Source organism: Schistocerca nitens, chromosome 2 (assembly GCF_023898315.1).
Source record: "Schistocerca nitens isolate TAMUIC-IGC-003100 chromosome 2, iqSchNite1.1, whole genome shotgun sequence".
Lineage (NCBI taxonomy): Eukaryota > Metazoa > Arthropoda > Insecta > Orthoptera > Acrididae > Schistocerca > Schistocerca nitens.
In genome coordinates, this window is record NC_064615.1 from 709845793 (window position 1) to 709860820 (window position 15028).

Below are 15028 nucleotides of genomic sequence, written 5' to 3' on the forward strand. Positions count from 1 at the left end.
GCTGTCCGCTACACGGGCGGTCACCGGCCGACATAGGCTGGGTCGTCCTGTGAAGGGACTGGAGTCCTGTTGTGCGGTTTCTCTCCCGAACTAAAAGCTTCTGTGACCGTCGTGTCTGGAATGTATGTGTGTACGCCAGCCTCGGGTATTTCAACCACGGTGCGCTTACTTGTTAATTGCATATCGTTTACATGAATTCATACAACATTGACTTTATCTTATCGATTGGGTTCGAATGAAGCGTCTTGATGTGCGGAATATGATTTTGAGGGTGGAATATGTAAGCAATGAAGGTCAGGAGACCACGACGTCTTACAACCATATCGTCCCGGCGGAGATTCGAGTCCTCCCTCGGGCATGGGTGTGTGTGTTTGTCCAGAGTACACTGTGTGATCAAAGTGTCCGATGACCCCCAAAAACATAAGTTTTTCATATTAGGTGTATTTTGTTGCCGCCTACTGCCATGTACTCCGTATCAGCGACCTCAGTAGTCAGTAGCAATCGTGAGAGCATAGAATGGGGCGCTCAGCGGAACTCACAGAATTCGAACGTGGTCAGGTGTTCGGGTGTCACTTATGATATGCATCTGAACGTGAGAATTCCACACTCCTAAACATCCCTAGATCCACTGTTTCCTATGTGATAGTGAAGTGGAAACCTGAAGGGACACGTACAGCACTAAAGCGTACAGGCCGACTTCGTCTGTTGACTGAGAAGATCCCCGACTGTTGAAGAGGGTCGCAATGTGTAATAGGAAGACATCTATCCAGACCATCACGCAGGAATTCCAAACTGTATCAGGATCCACTGCAAGTTCTGTGACAGTTAGGCGGGAGGTGAGAAAACTTGGATTTCATGGTCGAACGGCTGCTCGAAGTCACAAATCACGTCGGTAAATGCCGGCGGCGGTGTCCGAGCGGTTCTAGGCGCTACAGTCAGGAACTGCGCGACAGCTACGGTCGTAGGTTCGAATCCTGCCTCGGTCATGGATGTGTGTGATGTCCATAGGTTAGTTAGGTTTAAGTTGTTCTAAGTTCTAGGGGACTGATTACCTCAGATGTTAAGTCCCATAGTGCTCAGAGCCAATGTACACCATACGTAAATTAAAGTTGGAGGAAGGAGAAAGGATAGGAAAGGGTCTGTTGATATCAGGTGAATCAGGACTTACGCGGAAGCAGCGGCGTCGAGTGAAATGTCTGCAGCTCTGGGATTCGAACACAAGTCCACGATCTCCAGCTTACTAGGCAACTGCGTCAACCACTGCGCCACTAGACGCATTGTTTATCACAGTTGCGTGGACTATCTCGGCACTCCTCCCGAACGACTCAAATTCCCACCCAGTGTCACCTATCTGCAGTCCCTGTCAGTGTCCTCTATGCTCGCTACTCTGGGATTCCCGCGCAAGGTCGGACGTAAGTGTGCATCCGCAATGAAGGTGGTGGATCTGTTGCCAGTCTCTCTCTCTCTGTCTCTCCTATTGAGCCAAAACAATATCACCCCCCCCCACCCCCCACCCCCGCGAGATCGCGAGATTCTATGCCTGCTGGTGGCATTGCGGGCACCTAAATCAGGAAGGAAAATATACAAGAGTAGCAGAAACGAATGTAGAATCATTGTCGCGACGTTACGGTTAACAAGTGGTGAAATCCATTGTCATAACCGATCTCGATAAACAGCTGATAATTATGATCCAACACCCGTGACAGGGTTTTTCGGAAACGACGAAGCTAGTGAGCTGTTCACATACTACTGCCACGAAAATCTATGGGAAGTGGTTGAAGGACGGTGAAATTACGGGTAGATCACAATGTGCTGGATGTCCACACTTCATCACATAAAGTGGAGGTTGGATATCCGCTCTGTATAATAGAATAGGCGGTGGCGTGTGGCAACTCTACCGACTGACTACAGTGCAGGTGCATACGTAAGTCTTTCGGAGTACACAATTTAGCACACATTGTTGGATACGTGGTTCGTTAGCAGACGACTCTTACGAGTTTCCATATTGACCCGGCAACAACGTCAACTACTGTTATAGTGGACAAAGGCCCAATAGGACTGGACCGACAACAAATGGACATGCGTAACTTTTACGTTACATCAGGCTAATCGCAGTTTCAAGATAAATCTGCTTCATGATACTCGCTTCACACCTTGGGACGCCGGTGGTTGTGCCGTTGTGCTACGGGAGACGTTCATCCAGGCTTCCGTGGAATGCGTGGTAGTAATCAAAGGCACAATGACAATGTGAACTACGTGAACGTTACTGTGGACTATCCTTCCTGTTTGACGGTGATAGCGTCTTCCACCAGGATTACTGGCCATGTCTCAAGGTCAGAACCGTGCTTCAGTGGTCTGGTGAGCATTACAGTCCTGGAACACATGTGGGCGCTATCTGGTGCCATCTAAACGCTGAGAAACCATCGACTCGTAATTTATGGGAATGGCGTTACCTGTGCCTATAAAACTTGTCACGTACCTCGTAAAACTGCCAAGCACTTATCAATCCATGCCACAGAGGATCACTGATTTACTGCGTTCCATAGATGGCCACTTTCCTAAGCAGGTGGTCATAATATTTTCTGTCATAAGTGTGAAAACTCTAAAACGTCGCATAGTGCGTGTGGTGGTGGTCACTTGGTGCACTAATATTAGTGGCACAAATACTTTACTCCATTCGATCGAGCGGGGTTCAACTACCGTTCTGGCACTAGATTAATATTTGCGAGTGAAATCCTCGAACATGCGGACTTAGGATTTTCGCCGTTTCTTAAATGTATTAAGGCATTCTCAGGGGTGGTTTCTTTAACGAGGATAAAACCGACTTCTTTCCCGTATCCTAGGTTCGTCCGTAACAACTTCGTGATCGACGGGACGGTTTCTCAGGTTTTTTTCCCGTTTGCGTATAGTGTGTGTTGGGAACGACTGCCGGTGATCGTATGGGCTCATATTTCACTTATTCTGCTGCGTTAAAGTATTGCTTGAATAATCTTGCAACTGTTGGTCTAAGAAATATAGCCCTTTCTAAAGAAATTCACGAAGATGTACGTTGATAAACTATACATTTTACCTCTTCTGTTAATGCTGCCTGCAAAGTATCCGAAATTGCTGCATGACAAAATCCCGTTAGAATAAGATATTGTGCACCACCTTATTCTGAGGAAATTACTTTTTCGGAGGATGCACCTACATTTTCTGTCCGTCATGTCGTAACACTTTTATTCACACTGGATTCGAATGCATATTTCATGGTTGTGACTGTTTCCAGTGATTAATCTCCAACGTTGCAAGTAGCAGCGGGTCTTTCTGCCTCTTTATGTGCAATACGTGTACCTTTTTTATCTTTGATAGAACAATGAAGGAACTTCTACTAATAACAAGGTAAGATCATTAAATAGCAGCGATTGTCACTGTATTGCATGACGTTATTAAGAAAAGGAAGGTAATGACTGGGATATAATCCAAACCGTTCAGATTATTTTTGTACTACGACATTGAAATGACTGACTGCACTCTCCATGTTGCAGTACCTACAGTATATTCGCAGCTACACGTTGCTTCATTGTCCTTCTTTACGACATAATCCTATACTCATTAGATTCCTCTGCCTAGTTTTATGTATACGTTGTCATTCGTACCAAAGTTACAACGCAGCTTTTTTCTCATCATTGAACGGTTACTGTGTAGTGGACTGTTAAGGCAGCCAGTCCACAGTGAAGTAGCCGAAAGGGCACGCGTCAACTCACGCCGTCTGGCGTTAAGTCTGGAACAGGATTCGTAATGAATGTGATAAAGAAAAGAACGTAGCTACTAGAACACTTAACTTTTATATTGTCCTTTGGTATACAGCATTCTGGATGATACAAGTGAGACTCTATCTTGAGGTACATGCAACGTTACAAATGGTTAATGGCGCCTTGCTAGGTCGTAGCCATTAACTTAGCTGAAGGCTATTCTAACTGTCTCTCGGCAAATGAGAGAAAGGCTTCGTCAGTGTGGTCGCTAGCAATGTCGTCCGTACAACTGGGGCGAGTGCTAGTCAGTCTCTCGAGACCTGCCTTGTGGTGGCGCTCGGTCTGCGATCCTGACAGTGGCGACACGCGGGTCCGACATGTACTAATGGACCACGGCCGATTTAAGCTACCACCTAGCAAGTGTGGTGTCTGGCGGTGACACCACATACTGGAACCCTCCTTCGACCATGCGGAGTATCATTTGCTTAAACGGTTTTCCAACAACAGATAAGCAAAGCGATACGCATAGTACCTAAGGTGAACTTAACGAATGAGGAAGATAAATTAGAATTTTTTAAACCCATGGCGCTTCCGCTGTTTCAACCGCCAAACATTACACCATCCGATAAAAAAAAATGAAGCACCCTGAAAACGTCATCCGATACCGGTGCAAATAGCACTTGCATTGGGAGTGAAAGTCGGCATACTCAGTGTCAAGGTTCCAGTCGGCATACTCACTGTCAAGGTTCCAGTCGACGACGGCTGACCATCAGATGGGAGGATCTCCGTATTGCACGCCAAGCACATCTTTAATCCCTCCAGATCAGCGCCTGCCATCCGAAAACAAGTAATAGACTCAGAGCCACATCCAGTGACGTACGACACCACTAGTCGAAGATTAGTAGAAGCTAAACTGGTAACTACTGTGGTGTCACTGCCAGACACCACACTTGCTAGGTGGTAGCTTAAATCGGCCGCGGTCCATTAGTACATGTCGGACCCGCGTGTCGCCACTGTGTGATCGCAAACTGAGCGCCACCACACGGCAGGTCTCGAGAGACGTACGAGAACTCGCCCCAGTTGTACGACGACGTTGCTAGCGACTATACTGACGAAGCCTTTGCTCTCATTTGCCGAGAGACAGACAGAATAGCCTTCAGCTAAAGTTAATGGCTACGACTTAGCAAGGCGCCAATTGTCACAGTGCATGTATCTTACGAGTCTCATTTGTATAGTCAAGAGAGATGTACCAAAGGAAGCATTAAAAGTTAAGTATATTCCAAAACTACGTATTTTCTTTATAGCAGTCATAACGTATCCTGTTCCAGACTTGACGCCAGTCAGCGTGTGTGTACGCGTGCCTTTCGGCTTCCTCCTCAGTGTGGCGTGACAAGCTTGTTACGCCACAACAACTACCATCCTATGCTTAACATGAGACTGCCTTTAACATCTCAACACAAACGGCGGTCTTTGGAGTGGTTTTTTGACCTGGAAGCATGGAATGTTGCTGAATGCTTCGCTTTGCGTTCAGGAATGAATCGCGAATCTGCACTATTCTGATTGACCATAGATTGCGGGTATGACGGTGACCTCCGCAAACACAGCGGTATTAGTCCTAGCGTCATAGTGTGGGAAGCGATCGGGTATGACTAAACGTCACAACTGGTAGTGAAGTAGGAAATTCTGATGCACAGTGGCACGTCACGGACATCCTCTGTCCTCACGGCTTAGCTCCGAGCGGAAGTGGTGTGGTGCAGTTTTTTAAAGATGGAAATGTTCGGCCATAAATGGCACATGTCTTTATGATCAGTCTGTGATGCTGAGGAACTTCTGTGGTCAGCAAGGAATCTCTCCAGTTCGCAAGTCAACTCCGCCCCATTGCCAGAATCCAGGATATCGTGGACCAGTTACGACATTTGTGGGCTACCTTGTCCCAGGAGCGGGAACAACGGCTATCTGACACCTTTTCCCACCGAATAACTTCATGCATCCCAGATAAAACTTTATACTGACAGCTGAGCTCATCTTGCTAAGTTCTTTGTAAATTTGACTCAATTTTTTAATCACTGAAGTAATATCACTCACCCTCTAAAACGGAGAAGTTTTAGTTCGTTTCTTCCTCTCCTTCTGTTTGTTTCACTTTGTTAGGCAGTGTGGGTCTGATCCCCACCAAATATAATGTGAGCTTTCGCCCTCTACTGAGGACAGAGCACGTTTATGCGCCGTCAAGTGACTTGAAACGCTGGAAGGCTAGGGATTACAAAATTCCCTACGTGTGTATCCTTTAAACATCCTGCAAGCGATACAATAATCCATGACGTATGTACGGAACACCGATGCTACTAACTGCTCCTACACCCCAAATGCTTCAAATGGCTCTGAGCACTATGGGACTTAACATCTGAGGTCATCAGTCCCCTAGAACTTAGAACTACTTAAACCTAACTAACCTAAGGATATCACACACAACAATGCCCGGGGCAGGATTCGAACCTGCGACCGTAGCGGTCGCGCGGTTCCAGACTGAAGCGCCTAAATTCGCTAGGCCAACCCGGCCGGCTCCTACACCCTAACATATCGGTTGTGACAGAGCGCTGTTTCGATACTGGCCACTTTATGCTGTACGGAAATCTCAGAATTCTAGATTCGACGTCAATATTCCTGAAGCCTGAGGTGAAGGAAGCAGGGAAAATGCATTTGACGAAGAACTGATTTAGTAGAGATAGGAATTTCAACGTGAACAAAACATGGAAGCCGTGGCTTTCTTTGATCACCTTGTAAATATCCACTACACTACAGCTCCTATCAATGCATCGATAATCTAGCATGGATTGAGTGTCGCCCAACAGATTCAGTTCATACAATATTCTTTGCGCCAAAGGATACCTCTGGCCGTTGGGTATTCTGTAGCTGCAAGCGCAGTGACGGAGGTGTCCCTAGTCTCTCACTCTAAGATGGCGGAAAGGTATAAGGCCAAAATGTCAGTTCATGCAACGGAGTTTCTGTGACTACATTCCTGAAATCTAGTAAATCATGTTGTAGATTTTTTCTGAAATGTGTGTATGCGTCACAACAATTACTGAAGCATTTGCATTTCCACATTAATAGCCGGCCGCTGTGGCTGAGTGGTTCTAGGTGCTTCAGTCCGGAACCGAACTGCTTCTACGGTCGCAGGGTCAAATTCTGCCTCGGGCATGGATGTGTGTTATGTTTAAGTAGTTCTAAGTCTAGGGGACTGATGACCTCAGATGTTAAGTACCATAGTGCTTGGAGCCATTTGAACCACATTAATGGCTTACTGCAGGTAACGAGGAAGCGAGTTTAAGCCTGCAATTCTAACAGAGTGCTCTTCATCTAAACGATTTTCAAGATTTCCATTGCCTACTAGTCAATGCCGAGGTTATGAAAGGGGTAGCTAAGACCAGTTTACACAGGAAGCAGCCACAATGAGTAGATGAAAGAGAATAAACTGTTTTGAGACTGTGTTATGTGACGATGAGGATAACCGTGATCACGTGATTTTATGTGTTCTTTGTGACAGTCCTCAGCGCCACTCATTGAAGGATGAACTAGTACCTGGGGAGAAAGTCTTACTGGATTCTGGAGCAACTACTGACAGAAACAAACGAGTACCAAGCAGATAGCTACTGCTGACTCTGTGGTCTCTACTAAATGCATAAACCTTCTAAGTAAGAATGACATATGAATTCGTAGACAGTGACTTAAGGGTAGTGATATGCTTTCCTTAACAAATATAATTTGAGACTAGTTTTGATAATCAGCTGTATTTGACTCTTATGTAGATACTCATTACTGCATCTGTGATGCTCATGTGCTCTCCCATGGTGCGTGTGGCAACTGTGGATTTCGGTCATGGCGGCGCAAGACGGTAGTTCCTTTCTCCTAAATATCGTGCTCCAGAAACTACACAAAATTATCTTCAAAGTGCTCACAGCTGCATGTTACGTCGCAGAGGACAGGGGTTTTAGCTGCAGGCGTCTGCTTCATCGACGGAAGCACTATGATTTTGAGACGTCTGCGTCAAGACAGCCATCAATAATTAAACTGTGAATAATCGACGCATTTAGGGGACTGATGACCACAGCAGTTAAGTCCCATAGCGGTCAGAGCCAATCGACGCATTTAGCGTCACATGTGCGTGACACTATAGCGTAGTAACTACAGAAATGAGGTAACAATTCATTACCATTCCGTAAAGGTAATGCTGTTAATAATGATGTCGGTTTTAGAACTAGCTAAATATTACGTTAAGAATTTACTGCGACAAATTTACTATGTTAAATGGGTCCCTTATTTATTGAACTTTGAAGATCAGGGAACGTGACATTTATTTCAGGAACAAGATTTCGACTGTTTTAAAAGAACCAACCTGTTTTTTACACCAGTTTTCTTGGTAATGGTGATTTGCGTCCAACCATTCAGGCCAGAAACGAAACAACCATCAAAGCAGCTGCGGAAGCAATCGCGCTGCAGCCATATACTTTTTCAGTTTCATCAGTCGCGCGCTCGTGCGCGAGAGAGAGAGAGAGAGAGAGAGAGCGCGAGAGAGATAGAGAGAGAGAGAGAGAGGGGGGGAGAGAGAGAGAGAGAGAGAGAGAGAGAGAGAGAGAGAGAGAGGGGGGGGGGTCTAAAGTAGTCAGAACAAGAGGAGTTAACCTCTCGTGCCAGTAAATCCCCAACACGAGAAGGATGCAAAAGTCTTCAGTTGGCACTGAGTAACAGACAGATCCGGGCAGAGTTTACAGGCAGAGTATCATGGAGAACCACGGGAACCATTTACCGGGAGATTGACTGGGATCTCTTAGCTGCCATTGACCACTGACACCATACTACAGGCAACGGAGATTTCCAGAGTCAACTGCGACATTGTGTGTCTTCGTGTGATGTTCAGCGATGAGTAAGGTTTCCATAACCATTGCTTTCCAGTCTTGGGGTATCATGGGATATCCTGTTTGATAGCAGGGCTGACTTGGGAACTTTATAAAACGCTGACGCGTTTTCAGGGAGCACAGCGACCGTTGTAACCAATGTGCACATGTATTTAAGTAGCTTCACTCATCAGTCACGAGCATGCTAAGATATTCGTTGTTCTAGAGGTAAAAAGTCACAAGTTAAAAGCGGGGCTCAGAATCATCTTAAACGTAATGTGAGGTTGAAACTGACACACTCATCAAGTTTACGTTGTTGGTGAGAAGTGCTTTGAACTTGTAACGTGGTGCCTCTAGAGAAATAAATGTAAATACTCGCTATTGACCAACGAAACTGCTCAAATTACACCAAAGAGTAGTCCATTTGCGGCAGTGTTCTCTTCATTGACTTGGCAGCTATTGAAGAGAGGCTGAAAGCTCGTCAGTATGCGGCACAAGTGAAGTACAGAGCATTGGAAATTGGAAATTTGTGTTAACATCCTATGGGACCAAACTGCTGAGGTCATCGGTCCCTAGGCTTACGCACAACTTAATCTAACTTAAGCTAAGGACAAAACACACACCCATGCCCGAGGGAACACTAGAACCCCTGACGGAGGGGGAGCCGCGTGAACCGTGACAAGGCACCTCGGACTACGTGGCTACACAACATTTCATCACGACAATAGTTCAGTTAACACCACAAACGGTTTGATGTATGTACGGATCCTTGACTGCCCTTCCTCTTTCCCTGATTAGCCATGGGATACGGTAGGAACACCTTAACAACAGCCTCCACCCAGCAATCCCCGTGAACTAATGCAGCAGTGCAAAAAAATTCAATTTGAAATTCAGTGGCTGTTTATTTCCGAGCGTGTATTTTTTCTCATTTCTGTTCAATCCTATACTGACGTTACTGATAGATGAACACGCAATTTCCGATTACTTTTTTTTTTTTTTACTCATCAGTCTTCCGACTGGTGTCATGCGGACCGCTACGAATTACACTTCAGTGCCAATCTCTTCATCTCACAGCAGCAATTGCAACCTACGTCCTCAATTATCTGCTGCATGTATTCCACTCTCTGTCTTCCTCTAGTTTTTGCCCTCTACAGCTCCCTCCTGTGCCACAGAAGTCATTCCCTAGCATTTTAAGAGATGTGCTATCATCCTGTCTCTTCTGCTTGTGTTTTCCACATATTCCTTTCAGTCCACCTAATCTTCAACATTCGCCTGTAGCACCACATATCAGATGCTTCGATTCTCTTCTGTTCCGGTTTTCCCACAGTTCATGTTTCACTGCCATAAAATGCCGTGCTCCAAACGTACATTCTCACAAATTTCTTCCTCAAAATAATGCCTTTCTTTAATACTAGTAGACTTCCCGTAGCCAGGAATGCCTTGTTTGCCATTGCTAGTCTACTTCTTATGTCCCAATTGCTGCGTCCGTCATTGGTTATTACTTATCTTCTAAAAACTAATTTGGCTGCGCGTCAGTTATTGATTCATCCACAGAGATAAGAAACAGAGCACATTCTTATATTTGAAAAGAATAAAAATTCAATGTGATAGCTAGGCAATGGGTGTAGTGTGCGAAAGAGTGACAGAGGAGTAAATTTGTGTTGAATTGCATACTGACTAGTCGACTGAATAAAAATGCATATGTTTCTAGATAAATGGATTTATAGTTAGAAAAGGTAGAGCAGATCTTCGGCAACAGAAGAATTGGCACCGGCAACAGGCGCAAGATCGGGAATGGTATTCCAGTGGATGGCTGTGATCGTAAAAAGATTGGTTAGAATGGAGGCATAGAGGCAGGAACGGGCGTTCTCGAGAAAAGTACAAGAAAGCTTTCTACCGCGGGCCGCCGTATTCGTAGAGTATTACACGCGCGGTCTGGAAGGCTGCCAAGTTTATGGCGATAAACACGCCACGTTATTGCCGCAATTCAAGAGAAGCGAGGCGTGACTGGCGCAGCTAACAGCTCCGCGGGGACAAGTTTCGCTGTAGCGCTGTGCGCTCCCCCTGCTTCTCTGAAAGCCGCTGCGGCGACCGCGGGGACGCGGTGTGCGCCGCGGTGACTAGCCGGCGTCTGCAGGCTCAGAACTAGCGTACTGTGTAAACGACGATGCCGCTAGAGATGTCTGGAGGTGACAATAGACATAACCTCTTTTCTCGATCTGCGGCGGACTGGAGGCTGTAACGTAAATGTGACAGGTTACACCTGTCTGCACCACCGAACACATACCCAGACTAGAACAATGAGCAAGCAATTGTGTTACCAACTCAGATATCCAGGAATCTCATTCCGCACACACCTCTCTGCTACTTTTCACATTACACTCCTTACTAAACTAGCACTACTCGGATAAACAGTCGGAGTTATGCCGGTAAACCTGAATGTTGCTACCTTTCAGCAAGTTCCATACAGCGCAAGCTCCACGGCAAAGTGAAAGATGCGTACAGTAAATCATCCAGTGCCCTACCCTTTCCCTCACAGGCAGTGACAGACCACTTCGGAAAGCAGAAGGAAGCCCGCGAAGGTAGACGATAAGTGGTGAAGTCAGCCAAAGCTTGGAATTGCGTCAAGAGGGATTCCGGGACACACAACCTGCTGAAATATTCGGCTGTCAAACTTTGACAACTGAGCTCTAATCTCCACTATGGATACGCTTTTCATCAGTTATGAAGTCCACCCTTTTATTCCACACAAAAATTAAATGACAAGAACAGAACAACATGGTGATTTCCGCTTGGGCGTAAGATGGCTTCATCTACTGAGAAAGATGTTCTAGGAACGCCTCTAGACGCAGAGTCACCACTTTCATAGAAAACAGATTTATTTTCCATCTGTCAAAAATGGTCCAAATGGCTCTAAGCACTGTGGAACTTAACATCTGAGTTCATCAGTCACCTAGACTTAGAACTACTTAAACCTAACCAATCTATGGACATCACACATATCCATGCCCGAGACAGGATTCGAAACTGCGACCGTAGCAGCAGCGCGGTTCCGGACTGAAGCGCCTAGAACCGCTCACACTCAGCGGCCGTCCTCCATCTGTCGATCGCTGGTTTTATTACTTCGGACTAAGTGGTTTCGGGCAGTGTCGCTCATCCTCAGATCATTTATCGTAGTTGCTGAGTAACCAATATTAACGAGAAAATCAGCTTTCCTGTCATACGACGGTTCCGTTAAGATGGGTTCCCTTAAGACCTGATACAGTGTAGCTACAAAAAATGATCTGAAAATAGGCGACACTGCCCGAGAACGCTCAGTCTGAAATAACAATAACAACGATCGACAGACGAAAAATAAGTATATGGCCAACTTCCGATTAAAAAGATTTACAAGTAGCTTACAGCCATACATATTGTCAGTATGATTGTTAGCATCATTGGACGTGATTTATTGCAATTAAAATACTGCGGAATGGAACAGCTAGTAGCAAAAATTTCGGACATTACGACGATTGTGGTTTGCGATATTGGACGACTGCAGGGCAGATAAACCGAAAGTGGTGCAGCATGTGCTGACTTTGCCTATCTCTAGCGGTCACATTGTTCAGTTCCGTTTTGGTTTGATAACTGCTTTAAACTGCCTGATGACGAATAAGAACAAACAAGTCAGTAACTTCTGTTTTGGGAAATATTCTGTAAGTACTGCTTGTGCTAACGTGTATTATTTCTAGCAAAATATACCATTTTTTTTAAAAAAAAAACCTCAACTATTACTCTTGTGATTCAGTAGGCCATTTATCAACATCCCAAGTGCAATAGAAATTGGTATCTAAGTTGCTTTCAGAGTGTCAACTAAGACAGTGGCACAAGCTGATCACACACCATGCGGCCTGTCCACAGTGAGGTAACGGAAAAAATGAGTGGTATGATGAGTGTCGGTACTTTAAGAGCGAGATATTGGACCGGATATAATTACTTCCTTTTTCTGTCATGCAGTGTTACACAGAATAAACTGTGGGGTAAAAATTACGTAGTGAAATCAGCATGCTTTTTCCTCAGTTTATGTGCGATAATTGCGTAAAATACATTGAAATACTAGTTGAAGACTTCTTCATTACTTAATATAGGTTCTTTCAGCCTTATGCAACGAAAACTGCATTACTTTTGTCAACGTGACTTAAATAATGCGCAAAGGCAGACATCAGGCTACGCTACAGATCAGTCTGTTGCCACAATCTGTATTTAATACGCACATTCGTTGGCTTCGCCAACTCGCAACTGGATTAGCACCCTTCACCTAAACCAAACCTTGGACAATGCTACTAATCAGTACGTAACCACACCGAAGATTTCGGTATATCAAGGGGTGAGAGGTGGGGGGGGGGGGGATGCTAGCACTTCCATGCTCTAGGCCAACCGTGGACATCGTTTTGTCAGTTTTTGCTGCTTGCGTCGGCCGTATTCCCCTTGAGTTTCTTGATAGAACATTGACCACTGCACGTTACAGTCACACTATTAGTTGTTACTGTCACAACTCCTACACATATGGTCTTCCAGCATGACAAGACTCGTACAAGCATATCATGTCATTTAATTAGTATTATCAGTCTAACATGGAACACAATCTCGTTATGACGAGAGACGTTATAGTAGAAACATGACAGCAAATGTCAGTGTTAACAATGTATGACATACTGTCTCGAGAGATGCAGCAATTGTGTATACATTTAGACAGTAACAGTCTCAGATCACACTTCATAACTAGTATCGATCACATTTAACGATCGTTTTCAGAACCGGTCCTCCGTTGTTCTTCTGCTAACGGTGCCCGTAAATTGGCCTAACATGTCCGTCGACGCTCATGTTAGAGATACGATTGGTTTGCGGACGAGGAGATGTTTGATTGCGACCAAATTGTTCAGAAAGATATGATGCGTTGTCTTTTGTCACGAGGAGATTGCATGTCGTCTGGTTGTTACGAGAAGTTATAATTGGTTGGTGACTAATTCAAATGGCTCTGAACACTATGGGACTTAACATCTGAGGTGATCAGTCCCCTAGAACTTAGAGCTACTTAAACCTAACTAACCTAAGGACATCACACACATCCATGCCCGAGGCAGGATTTGAACTTGCGACCGTAGCGGTCGCGTGGTTCCAGACTGAAGCGGCTAGAACCGCTCGGCCACACCGGCCGGCTGACTTATTCGTTACTACAGGATTTGATTGACTAGTGATATGCTTACTACGATTCATCAGCATAAACTACTTGCAGAGACACCTCCAAAAGCATCTTCAGTGCTCTTTGACTTCAGTTGTGACAATTTTTAAAGTCCAAGAGTAAGGCCAGTTCTCTAATCATGGTAAACTTATCACTATTGCAACAATTCCGCGTCATAAAGTTCATTTCAGCCATATCCATCCACTGCACTATTCACAAAAGTTAATTTGAATTTGTTGCAAAGCGTTTTCTGAAAGTATATGTCTTGCATAGATGATAGAAAAATACACGCAACAAGAGAGTAGAAGCTTATGTAATGTGAAGCTACGGAACAACGCTAAAGATTTTATGGGTAGACAAGACACCAAATCCAAAGGGGCCTAAACGAATAAGGGGAAAAGAAATTTATAGTTTCACTAAAAGGAGCTAACGATCAATAGTATACAGGATGAGGCAGTAATAAATTTGACCATACCTCGGGGCAAGATGAGGGGAGGGGGTGGGGAGGGGTGGGGGGGGGGCACTGACCACTAGCTCTTAGGGAAAGGAAAAAATACAGTGTAGTCAGGTGTTCATTTTTCCTAGAAAATTATTTAATTGTCGTTATTATGTAAGTTTTTAACAGGATCAGAAGTTCTTTGTGGGTACTTACAGGGCACCATTCGTCTTCCAGAATATTAAAAATGCTACATACCTCCAGCTCTTGTCCCTCCCCTTGGAAACTTCCCTATTGGCGTCCTTGGAAGAGGTGAGGGGGTGGGGGTGGGGGGGACGTTCATTGTAAAATTGTACAGATAAAGGCTTGAATAAGCATGTTCAAACGATTGCAGGCTGCAGTAGCTACTCACGAAAGAAGAGCCACTATGGATTGGCCAGCATGGTGCACCAAAACAGCATTCTAACAGCACATGGTCATCAGCAGTTATCCCGCCTAAGCATTGCGCTACACCACTTATTCATGTTCTGGTGTTTTCCTCATTAGTTCCACGTAGTTATCGCTTTCTCCCTGATACTGTCCGCTGGTTGGCTGGTTGATACCTTCTTCTTCTTCATTTCTTTCATTTTACCACGCCGGACTGTGTGGATGAGCTGTTCTAGGCGCTTCAGTCTGGAACTGCGCGACCGCTACGGTCGCAGGTTCGAATCCTGTCTCGGGCATGGATGTGTGTGATGTCATTGGGTTA